We start from the raw sequence: 13914 nt of genomic DNA, 5'->3' as shown, positions 1-13914 counted from the left end.
TAATGAAAACATAATTATTTTCAACTAATCATAAAATATTGGAATGCTATATTTTATTTTTGGATTATGATCTGGAATTGTAAGTTTGAGATTAAGAATTTTAGTTCGATTAAAGTTGGAGAACCCAGGATCTTGAATTGAAAATGATCAAATTTATAATTCTTTAGTTACAGTTCATGCCTTTATTGTAATTTTTTTTGTTATACCTATTAAAATAGAAGGATTTGGAAAAAATTTAATCTCCATAATTATAGGAATCCCTGATATAGCTTCTCCTCGAATAAATAATATAAGATTTTGATTGTTACCTCCTATAATTATATTATTAATTTCTAGAATATTTTTTGGATCTGGAACAGAAATAGGTTGAACTGTATATCCTCCCTTATCTACAAACTTATTACAAATAGGACCTTCAATAGATTTGTCAATTTTTTCTTTACACGTTGCAGGAGCTTTTTTAATTATAGGATCTATTAATTTTATTTCAACAATTTTAAATGTATAAATTTTAAAATTAGAAATGTTGCCATTATTTGCCTGAGCAATATTGTTAAAAGCAATTTTATTGCTATAATTTCTACCTGTATTAGCAGGGGCAATTACCATATTATTATTTGATCGTAATATTAAGACTTCATTTTTTGATCTAGTAGAAGGGGGAGATCTAGAAGTATAACATTTATTTTGATTTTTTGGTCATTCAGAAGCTTATATTTAAATTCTTACAGGAGTTGAATTGATTTCACATATAATGTGTAATGAAAGAATAAAAAAAGAAGTATTTGGAATTATAGGAATAATTTATGCTATAGTTTCAATTGGGTTATTAGGATTTATTGTTTGAGCTCACCATATATTTGTGGCCCCACCGTCCAAAGACACGGGGAACAAACGAAATCGACGCAAGCAACAGCTAGTCCCACGTCAAGTCTTCGCAGCAGCACCACCGTGCAGTGCTACCACCACCACTCACTCCAACTACTACGATTCTCTCAGCCACCTAAGTGTGGCGTACTAGCGTGGTCTCGCTAGTAACGCACAATCCTCTACACGAGACACACGCGCTCCTAGTCAGCAACAAAATAGTTGCTTGTACATTGAGACTAATAAAGGTTCTTATTCTTGTAATTACACAGGCGAGTCATCATTTCTCGCCCTGCAAACTCCTCCGGCCTTCTCAACTAAGGATAGCTTCCCAGCTAGTTCCAAATTGGTGACCCCGACGTGATCTTTTTGAATAAGGAGACGCCACGAGGCAAGCTAGTGCGCGCGTTAAAAGAGGCTCAGCAATAACCTTCAGTGACATTGGTGCTAGTGTGAGTGCGTAGACATTTTTACTCTTTATCCGTCGCTGCCTCGCGAGTGCCATCCATACACACTCGCGACATAACATTGCATCAGCCCGACGCAGCATTTTCTTCTTTTCCGAGAATCGACCACGTGCTAGACAGCGTATACTTCAAGCGTTTTCTTTTTCTCTCTGTCTTTCTTGCACGCTACCGTCACTTAGCCATTGTCTATCAAATGGTCTTTCCTTTTGGTCCGTGCCCCACTAACTCGAAGAAGCGAACAGTGCAGGCCCATACGTTATCTCCGTCTCACTCTCGCAACAGTTAAGTGCAAGTGATACAGCAAGTGCCAGTGACAATCCTGCTTGTCTCGAGTTTTTCTTTCTTGCTCTGCGCTCCATGATGACAGGCGCAGGCAGCGGAGAGCCAAACGGCGCCTCGGGCTCAGGCCTCAACAACAAAAATGGCCTTGGTGCTAGCGAAAAAGACCCAGGCAAACAAATTCCACAAGTCACAGATGATGAATCGGAATACGAAGACGCCGCAAACCCCCGTAACAGAAGAAAAACGCCGTCTCTACATCTGCCGCCCTTCTGGAAAATGAACCCCAAGGTGTGGTTTGTGCGCGTTGAATCGGCCTTCAACAATAACGGCATCCGGGCAGACACAGCTAAGTTCGACTACGTCGTCGCGGCTTTGGATGACACGACAGTCCAAGAGATCTAGGATGTTTTGCTCAACCCCCCGAATACAGGCAAGTATGTTTATCTAAAAGAGGAGATATTAAAGCGCCTGACGGATACACAGGATCAGCAGCTACATAAGCTGTTCACACAACTCGAGCTTGGCGACAAAAAGCCGTCGCAGTTTCTCCGTCACATGAAAACCCTGGGGAGCGGCAGTCTCTGACGAGGCTATTCGAGTCAAGTGGCTCGACTTGTTGCCAGCCTCCGTCGCCCGTCACATCAGGGTCCTGAAGACCTCGCCTCTCAACGAGCTGGCCACTTTGGCAGACAAGCTCATCCTAGACTACCCCACCACAGCAGCCGTCCACCACCAAATTCCACTGGCCCAGCAGATGACCCAGCACCAGAAACCACCTGCAGTGGCAGCAGTTCAAGCACCTACGGTGGAATCGCTATCCGCGGAGATGGCAGCTATGCGTCTCTCCATGGCCCAGCTCCTTTCGCTCCCTCGGTCCCAGGGGGAAAATCGACGACGCTCTAGGTCGAGGAACAGGTCACGCAGCAGAGGTCCAGACACCAGCAACTGGTGTTGGTACCACGCTAACTTCGGTGAAGATGCGAGCAGATGTAAGAAGCCCTGCTCGTACCCAGCCCAGTCCTCAGGAAACCAGTAAGGCCGCCTCCTGTCCAGACGGTAGAGGGCGGCATAATACTGCCCGCGGAAAACCGTCTACACATCTTTGACAGATCATCAAAACTCAAGTTCCTGGTCGAAACAGGTTCGGTAATCTCCCTGCTTCCCAAGTCACAGGTCAAGACCAAGCTGCAACGCCGATCCCTCACACTTTCTGCAGCCAACGCTTTGGCGATCGCCACCTATGGCTCGCACAACCTGCAGCTCGATCTACGCCTCCGTCGGGCCTTTAAGTGGACCTTCACCGTGGCAGATGTCGAGACTCCAATCCTCGGCGCAGACTTCCTGGCCCACTACGACCTTCTGGTGGACCTGCGCAACAAGCTGCTGGTCGATGCAACCACTCGACTGACGTCCAGAGCTTTCACATTGCCGACATCACTTCAGTGTGTCAGTCGTCACAACTTCCAACGTACCAGCTGGCGATTTTAATCGCCACTACCAACAGCTGCTGGACGAATTCCAGGATATTACCAAGGCAGATGGCTCGGCAGCGGAGCTGCCGGATCTGCCGGTATACCACCAGATTCACACAACTGTCCCTCCAGTCTTCAACCGACCACGCCGACTCACCGGTCCGCGTTTCGAAGCAGCCAAAAAGGAGTTCCAACGGCTCCTCGACCAGGATATCATCAGGCCATCGTCCAGCCAGTGGGCGAGCCCATTAAATCTAGTGCCAAAGGAAGACGGAAGCTGGCGTGTGACAGGCGATTATAGGCGCCTCAACGCTTGCACCGTACCTGACCGCTACCCGCTGCCCATCGTCGAGGACCTGCCCAAGGAAGCCAAGGGCAACGTTTTTTTTGTTGTAGATCTCAGGAAGGCATTCTACCAGATCCGTACAGCAGACGACGACATCCCGAAGACAGCTGTCACCACGCCTTTTGGGTTGTACAAATTCACCTGGTCTTCGATGGGTCAACGTAATGCGGCACAATCTTTCCAACGCACTGTAGATCATCTTCTCCGAGGCTTGCCTTTCGCAAGAGGTTACCTGGATGACATCCTTATCACTCCTGCCAACCACGAACAACACTTCATACATCTGCGACAGCTGTTCGAGGTCCTGCGGGCGGCTAAGTTGCGCATAAACCCGGACAAATGCGTGCTAGGTCATCAACAAGTAATCTACCTGGGGTTCTTGGTTTCGGCGGACGGTTTCAAGCCCCCACCGCACAAGATCCAAGCCATCACCGATTTTCCTCGCCCGGAAAACTCTACGGAGCTTCGCCGTTTCCTTGGACTTTTCAACTACTACCGACGACGCGTGCCTATGGCAGCCAGGACTCTAGCGTTTTTGAACGATCTCTTAAAGGAGCTACCGCCCAAGCAGAAGAAGGCCGACCTCACGTGAACTCCGCAAGCAGACGCCGCTTTCACGGCAAGCAAACTCGCCATCGTTGATGCCACGATGTCGTCCTTCCTTCGTGCTGGCGCTCCTTTGGCTCTACGCACCGATGCATCGGACTCCGCTATTGGAGCAGCCCTAGAACAACAGGATGATGATGGCAACTGAAAGTCCCTAGCCTTCTTTTCGAGGAAGCTCACCAGTACTGAGAGACGTTACAGCGTCTACGACCGTGAGCTCCTCGCCATCTACTCAGCCATTAAGGACTTCAAGCGTATCCTGGAGGGTAGGGACTTTACGGTCTACACAGACCACAAGCCCCTCATTTACGCAGCCAAACAGCCTTCTGACGAGGCCTCACCTAGACAGGCGCGCCACATGGACTTCATTCTTCAACGCAACGCCAACCTCGTTTACGTGAAGGGAGAAGACAACCCAGTCGCCGATGCACTTTCTCGAATTTTTACTGTCTCTATGCCCACGGAATTGGATGCAGAGACCATCACCATAGCCCAAGCCACAGACGAAGAGCTGCAGCACCTGGAGGAAAACACCAGACTGGTCCTGCAGAGTTTTCCCGTCGACGGCCACAACGTCTTCTGCGACACTTCCATAGGATAAGTAAGGCCTTATCTGCCTACAGCCCTGCGTCGCAAGGCATTCGAGATTCTTCACAATCTCTCTCACCCAAGTGTCAAGGCCACGACGCGTCTCGTCGCTTCCAAGTTTGTCTGGCCCGGGATGCGAAAGGAGATCACTTGTTGGGCGCAAACCTGTGAAGCCTATCAACGTGCTAAGGTGCATCGGCATAATCGGTCAGCATTGGGGAACTTCGAGGAGCCAGAAGCTCGCTTCGAACACCTCCATATCGACCTCATCAAATTACCCATCTGTCAGTTCCAGGGGTTCCAGTACTGCCTGACCATCATAGATCGTTTCACTAGATGGCCAGAAGCAATTCCTATCCCTGACCAGCAAGCAACAACAGTGGTCAGAGCCCTCATCGACAGGTGGATTTCCCTTTACGGAACCCCACTCACCCTCACTACCGACCAAGGTGCTCAATTTGAGTCAGCATTGTTCACCGAGCTTGCAAAACTCCTGGGTATCTCCAGGATCCAAACGACTCCGTACCATCCCCAATCGAACGGGATGATTGAACGCAACCACCGGACAATCAAAGCAGCCCTTATGTGCCGACCAGATCAGCCATGGTCTCAGACACTGCCACTGGTCCTGCTTGGCTTACGCACCTCTTACAAAAAAGACCTGCAAGCATCTCCAGCCGAGATGCTGTATGGCACTACGCTTCGGGTACCAGGAGAGTTTTTTACAACTCAAAGTCATCCAGACGCATGCTCAACGACCTCCGATGAGAAACTCCGGAGCCTGACTCAGTGGATGAAGGCAACACCAGCTTCCAGACACACAGCGAAAAACGCACCGTTTTTCCACAAAGATCTCAGGACGTGCTCTCACGTCTTTAAACGCGTGGACTCCATCCGGAAACCTTTGCAGGCACCATACACGGGTCCTCACCAGGTCATCAGGCGAGTAGACGACCGAACATATGTAGTCAATGTTAATGGCAGACATCTCACCGTCTCCACCGACGCTCTAAAATCAGCCTACATGAAAGTAGCCGACTCACCATCCAACGCAGCCGGTACCGAGGTGACGCCTAATCAGACGCCTACCCCGGCTATACCCGCCTCTTCACTACGACCAACGGCGCCAGAGTTCAACATGCGACCGGCACCTATAGTTTCGCCACCTCCAGCCCAGTCAAATCCTGCGAAACGGCCTACACCACCCTCATCGTCCACGCAGCTTTCACCGCCTGTATGAGCCACCCAAAAAAAGACGGTATCGTTCAGCTCGCCTCCTGCAAGCTACACTGGAGGGAGAGTGGATGTGGCCTCACCGTCCAAAGACACGGGGAACAAACGAAATCGACGCAAGCAACAGCTAGTCCCACGTCAAGTCTTCGCAGCAGCACCACCGTGCAGTGCTGCCACCACCGCTCACTCCGACTACTACGATTCTCTCAGCCACCTAAGTGTGGCATATGAGCGTGGTCTCGCTAGTAACGCACAATCCTCTACACGAGACACACGCGCTCCTAGTCAGCAACACAATAGTTGTTTGTACATTGAGACTAATAAAGGTTCCTATTCTTGTAATTACACAGGCGAGTCATCATTTCTCGCCCTGCAAACTCCTCCGGCCTCCTCAACTAAGGATAGCTCCTCAGCTAGGTCCAAATATTTACTTTTGAGATAGATGTTGATACATGAGCATATTTTACCTCTGCAACTATAATTATTGCTATTCCAACTGGAATTAAAATTTTTAGATGATTAGCATCTTTAAATGGAATGAAACTTAAATTAAATATTACAAATTTATGATTATTAGGATTTATTTTTTATTTACTCTAGGGGGTTTAACAGGAATTATACTTTCGAATTCTTCTATTAATATTGTTTTACATGATACTTTTTAAGTAACAGCTAATTTTTATTATGTACTATCTATAGGAGCTGTATTTGCTATTTTTGGAAGATTTATTTATTGATATTCAATAAGATTTGCGATATTATTAAAAAAATCAATATTGAAAATCCAATTTTTTAAAATATTTTTAGGAGTTAATATAACTTTTTTCCCTCAACATTTTCTAGGGTTAAGAGGAATGCAACAACTGTACAGAAATTACCCTGACTCCTTATATGTTGCGATACAGTTTTTTCAATTGGATCATGAATTTCATTAATAAGAACTTTAATATTTTTTTTTATTATTTAAGGAAGATTTATGAGAATACGTTAAGTTTAATTTTTTATGAAATTCCAAAAATTTCTGTTTAATTAAATTAAATTTCCAATACGACAGATTAGTGCAATAAATTGACGATTTATTTATATAAATTATTTTATTTTAAGAAATAAATAAATTTGATTAATTTTTTTATAAATTTCTTCATGAGCAAATATAATAATTCAAGATTCTATTTCTTTTATTATAGAAAATTTAATTATATTTCATGATCATGCAATAATTGTTATTGTAATAATTATAATTTTAATTATGTATGTATAAATAATTTTTATATCATTAAATAAATTTTTTAATAAATATATATTTGAAGGTCATTTAATTGAAATTATTATAACTTTTTTTAGCAATTCAATTATCAAAATTTCATATTTAAAAGATGAAATCTTTAACCTATATTTATCAATTAAAGTTTTAGGACATCAATGATATTGATCATATAAATACTCAGATTTTAAAGATTTAGTATTTGATTTTTTTATAATTTCTTACATCAAAAATTTCAATTTTGGATTATTAGATGTTGATAATTTACTAGTAGTTCTAATAAATTTAAATTTACGATGTATAGTTAGATCAATACATGTAATTTATCCATTTACTGTTCTGAGATTAGCAATAAAAGTCGATGCAATTCCAGGACGTTTGAATTGAATTAGAATTACATTAAATCGACCAGGATTAATTTATAGGCAATGCTCAGAAATTTGTGGGGTTAATTATAGATTTATAGCTATTGTGTTAGAATCAAATACATTCAAAAATCTTATAAAATTAATTAATACTAATTAATATTTCACTTAAAGTAATATATACTATTGATGATTTAAAAAATCTTTTCTTTAAAATTAAGATATCGAATAAATAAAAATTTAGTTTATTTCTAATATAAATTTATAAAAATTTAAATAATGAATATTTAAGTAATTAATTTAATAATTTTAAATTCCGCAAATAAGACCTATAATATGATTATCATTAAATTTATATTGTTAAGTTTCATTTATATTATTAACAATTGTTATTTTCAATATTATTAATTTTGATGTTATAAAAAGTCATAATAAAAATTATTCTAAAATTATTTTATTCAATAAATGATAAACAATTTATTTTTAATTTTTGAACCTTCTTGATCTGTAAATTATTCAATAAATTGGATAAGAAGAATTTGTATTTTCTTATTTATTCCTATGATTTATTGATTCGTTCCTTTGCGAATACATTAAATTTTAAATAATGTAATAAATATTTTAATCAGTGAATTTAAAATATTATTAAATAAAAAATCGAATTTTATAAATTTATTAATTCTAATTAGATTATTTATGATAATTTTATCTAATAATTTTATAAGAATATTTCCTCATATTTTTACTAGATCAAGACACTTGGTAATAAGAATATCATTATCATTAAGATAATGGTTATTTTTTATGTTATTTGGGTGAATTAAAGATACTCATCATTTATTTATTCATTTAGTCCCTCGAGTAACACCAAATATTTAAATGCCTTTTATAGTAATTGTAGAGTCTTTAAGAAATATTATTCGATTTGGAACATTAGGAGTTCGGTTACGTGCTAATATAATTGCAGGACATTTATAATAACTTTAGTTTCCTTAACTGGTTCTTCATTAAGGATAATATTATTAATTATCATATTAATGAGACAAAGATTATTAATTATTTTAGAATAAAATGTTTCAATAATTCAAGCTTACGTATTTTTAGTATTGAGAGTCCTCTACAGAAGAGAATCAAATGATGAAAAAAATAATATTTCAACCTTTTCATTTAGTTACTTTAAGCCCTTAACCTATTTTAATATCTTTTAAAATTTTTTATTCATTAATTAGATGTATTTATTGATTTAACTTTGTAAAATACAAATTAATTCTTTTAAGTTTAATTTTATCTGTTAGTATCTCATATCAATGATGACGAGATGTAATTCAAGAAAGAATATATCAAGGTTATTATACACTTAAAGTGCGAAGAGGGTTAAAATTAGGAATAATTTTATTTATTATTTCTGAAATTTTTTACTTTATTAGAATTTTTTAATGTTATTTTCAGATATTTCTATCTCAAAGAACTAAAATTGGAAAAAAGTGACCATCTAAAAATATTGTTATATTTAATCCTTACAGAATTTCTTTATTAAATACAATTTTTCTTTTATCTTCAGGAATCTCAATTACATAGTGTCATTCTTCATTAATTAATATATATTTTAAAGAAAGAAAATTAAGATAATTAATAACTGTTTTTTGAGGATTAATTTTTTCTTTACTTTAATTAAAAGAGTATACATCTGCTTATTTTACTTTTAGAGATTCAGTTCATGGATCAATTTTTTTTATATCTACAGGATTTCAAGGATTTAATGTTTAAGTGGGAACAATTTTTTCATTAGTTAATTTTTTTTCGAATACATATTAGAAATTTTTTAAGTATTTATCATTTTGGATTTGAAGCTGCTGCATAATATTGACATTTTGTTGATGTAGTTTAATTATTTTTATATGTTTTAGTTTATTTTAATCTTATTAAATTACTTCACATAATATAATTAAGTATATTTAATTTTCAATTAAAAAGGTTAAATTTTAATGTAAACAATAAAAAAAATTTTATTTTTATTTTTGATCATATTAATTACTATACTTATATTAAGATTAGATTTTATTTTGTCAAAAAAAATATTTAAAGAACGTGAAAAAATATAAAGATTCGAATGTCGTTTTGATTCAATTTTTAATAATCGATTTTTTTTCTTTCTACAATTTCATTTAATCTTAATTATTTTTTCAATTTTTTATATTAAAATTGCAATTGTTTTACCATTTTTATTTATAAATCTTTTAAATTTTTATTATTTAATTTTATTAGTTAATTTTGTTTTTTTTATTTTAATGTTAGGCTTATATATAGAATATATTAAAGGAGCTTCATTTTGTAAAATAAATAAAAAAATCTAATGAATTTGATTTTAATTTTGACTTAAAATTGTGATAATCCTCATGCATTTATTAAATTATCTAATAATTAAGTTAAGTATTAAATTGAAAATTTTTATAAATCATTTTTTAATCATTAAAATCTAAGGATATAAATATTTAGTATTCATATAATAAATTAGAAATTAAAATATCTTTATATCTAAATAAATGTATAAAATAGAATAAATTATTTTTTTAAATTTCAAAATTTTTAACGTATAAAACAATTTTATATACAATAATAATTAAATAAAATTTATCAATAATTTTACAATTCATTTGCTTCAATTAGCTACATTATTAATTCAAATTAATATTTCAATAAATTTATTAACAATAATGCTCCTCTACTTTGGTTTCGTTTATTAAAAAAATTTATTAATTAATAATTAAATGTGTTATTATATCAAAATAATCCTTATCAGGCTTTTCAGTAAATTTTCAGATATTATTATCTTTATTTTTCTATTCCTGTAATTTTTTTTCTAATTTTTTAATTTTTTTTCTAAATATTTTTTTTTAATATAAAAAGATATAAAAATTAAATTAATTATATTTTATTTTATCTATGTATGAATTTAATCAACTAAAAATAAAAATTGTAATAAATCATTTTTTAATTTCATCCTTTAATTTTTACTTACTTTTATTCTCGTCACTGTGTGTAATTAATTTAAATTTTTTTAATATAGAAATACTGTTATTTTGAATAATAAGAATTATAATTAAAAAAGGCCTTCCTCCCTTTCATATGTGATGTATTAAAATATATAAGCACTTAAAATAAATTATTTTTATTGAAATTCAATGTTAATAATTTTAATTTAATATTTTTATTAATATAAACATTTATCTTTATTTATGAAATTATTAAAAATTTTAAGTTGAATTTAACTTAAAACCATTAAAGTTTCAAATATATTTATTGAATATAAATTTTATAAATGACATTGCAATTTTATTGATAATTTATTAAATTATTTTTATTAGTAAAATAATTTAATATATTTTAATTATAATTATAAATTTAATTATTAAATTAGTAAATTTATCTTAAATTTATCTTTTTTTAAAAAAATGATTGATATCCTTTTCAATTTCTTAATTGAATAAATATTTCCAGATAGAATCCTACCCCAACGTTAACTACCTGGTAATATTTTATACGAAGACATTGACGACATACCTTGTAAGAGAAATAATCAATTTTTTGCAGTATAAATTTTACAATTTCTTTATTAAATAAATATTTCCAGATAGAATCCTACCCCGACGTTGACTACCTGGGGATATTTAATACGGAGACATTAACGACATACCTTGTAAGAGAAATGATCAATTTTTCGCAGTATATACTTGAGAAAATTTTTATTTAATAAATATTTTCAGATAGAATTCTACCCCAACGTTGACTACCTGGGAATATTTTGTACGAAGACATTGATGGCATACCTTGTACAAGGGATAATTAATTTTTTGCAGTAAATACTTTACAATTTCTTTATTACATAAATCTTTTCAGATAGAATCCTACCCCGACGTTGACTACCTAGGAATATTTTATACGGAGACATTGACGACATATCTTGTAAGAGGAATTTATGATTTATTAGTTAAATTTATTTAGTAAATTTATTTTATGAATTTTATATCTACGTAATTCATTAATATTTGAATTTTTCATTAAAATTTTAAATTTTAATACATAAAATTTAAAATTATTAATTTTATAATAATAATAATAATAATAATTATTATTATTATTACCATTATTATTAAAATTATTTTATTAATCATACATAATTTCAAAAATTAAATTTTAGTTATTTTAATAGATTTAAATAAATTTCCTATTTAAATAATTTTTTTCCAATCTGATTTCATGTTTTCACGTTAAATAGTATATAGATATAAATATAAATTTATCAATTCTTAAATATTTATTTATTTAGAATACACATAATTGTATATGAATATCTTAAAAATTCAAATTAGTAATGATTAAATATCTATTTGTTTAAAAAAAATATTAAATATGAAATATTTGTAATACATAAAAATCATTCCTTTATTTATATTTATATTATTTGTATATTAATCAACTAATTAAACATTAATAAATTTAATATATTTATGGGAAAAAACGCGTCAAATGGATCACTGGTGCCCCTAAAATTCTATTTTACCTTAAACACTTTTGTGGTCTTAAATTGAAGGTTAACAAGTATACTTTATTTTGCCGTGTGAGTTTTTTGCAAAATCTAAAATGGTGGATCAGTATGGTGGCAACAATTTGTGTAAGCCACCATGACTCATCGATTTCATAATTATTTAAGTGCTTAAATCATCATAACATTTAGAAAAAGACATTTGTTTATTATCTGCTTTATTTCTAGGTACAAATATAAGCTACTTTTTCTCTTTGTGAGCAGAAGTTAGTACGTCCATAACTTCAAAAAACTGTAGAAAAATCGATTTTTTTGTCTTATAGTAGCTGAAAATGTTTGAAAATCATGATGTGTGGCTTAGTACTAATGAGTATTTATTGTTTCGCGCAAATATGTCCTGCTCTGTATGCATGTACACACCAGCATATTCCTTACCTCAAATAACTACATAATTAAGAGAGACAAACTATTATTTAGCACTAGCATCATACATTTAAAAGAGTCTTAGAATGAAAGGTAAGTAATTAATGATATATTAAAAATAATTTTACCATGCTTCTAGTTATAAGCCATATGACTTTTGTTGTAAATAAGTAAATTCTGAACCATGATAAATGAATGAGAAATAAATTTTTAGTGATTAAATACAAACAGAATAATTTTTTTTCAAGCACTGGAAAATATGAGCTTTTAATCTTATGACATAATTTTTTGTTGCCCCAAGTAACCGTATGTTATGTAAAACTTATTTACAAAGAATTTTCTTGAGATTAAAGATACAAAACTGGGTTCTTGGGCATAGATAGGTGACACTTGTATTCTTAGATTTGTAAAACGTTCAAATGAATTTATTCTACACTTCTAAAGATCTCTTAGTGACTATAAACTACATAAGACTAATTTTTTCGGATTTTTTTGAGATAAGGGGTATGCTGGTGTGTACATGCATACAGAGCAGGACGTATTCGCATAAAACAACGAATAATTATCAGTAATCAGCCGTACATCAGCATTTTCAAGTATTTTTACTATTATCCAAAAAAATCAATTTTTTTACAGTTTTTTGAGGTTATGAACATACTTCTGCTCACGAAAATTAGAATTAGCTTATATTTGTACTTAAAAATAAAGCAAATGTTAAAAAGATGTCTTGTTCTGAATGTTACGATGATTTAAGCACTTAAGTAATTATGGAATCAATTAGTCATGGTCGCTCACATAAATAGTCCCGCGATACTGATCCACCATTTAGGATTTTTTAAAAAGCGCACACGGCAAAATGAAATATAGTTGTTAACTTTCAATTTAAGACCACAACAGTGTTTGATGGTAAAATAGAATTTTGAGGGCACCAGTGATCCGGTTGACGCGTTTTGTCCCATACATATATATGATCAATATGAGAAATAACATCAGTCACTTATGACATTTTTCATGTCATTATTATAACCCGGCATCTATGGCCACTTTGCTTTTCTATTAATTGTAAGTTGCTTAAAATTATTAAACAGTAATCGGTAAAACTTTGTCATACATTTGATAATGAAATGATACGAAAATTATGAAAATTATTTGACGAGAGTAAATATGCGCCCTGTAAAGTTGAAAAACATTAACTTGCAATTTTATATACGGTTGGAATAAAAAAACTGAACCACTCTTTAATTAAACTTTTGTAAAGTACTCTAAGAAACTTAAAAAATCAATAATGACAATACAGTACCGAAAAAGTAAAAAATTGTATAAAGTTTTTATTTCATTAATAATCATCTTACAGTCTTGAAACTTAGTGTGGATGTATATTTTGTTGTCATGTAACAACTTTAATTTTTTCAGAAAAAAATATTCCAAATTGTTGAAAAAAATGCATTTGTTTATTAA

At 33.7% G+C, this 13914-nt stretch overlaps 1 protein-coding gene across 5 annotated transcripts in view; it reads right to left on the bottom strand.

Moving 5' to 3' along the window:
• LOC106645306 (serine/threonine-protein kinase DCLK1) overlaps positions 1-13914 on the bottom strand; it is a 491248-nt gene that overhangs the window by 315750 nt on the left and 161584 nt on the right. The window lies entirely within an intron of this gene.

The sequence above is a fragment of the Copidosoma floridanum genome, unplaced genomic scaffold (genome assembly GCF_036245765.1).
Source record: "Copidosoma floridanum isolate Cflo_tuat_1 unplaced genomic scaffold, Cflo_Japanese_pri ptg000004l, whole genome shotgun sequence".
NCBI lineage: Eukaryota > Metazoa > Arthropoda > Insecta > Hymenoptera > Encyrtidae > Copidosoma > Copidosoma floridanum.
This window is presented reverse-complemented; position numbering and strand designations above follow the sequence as displayed.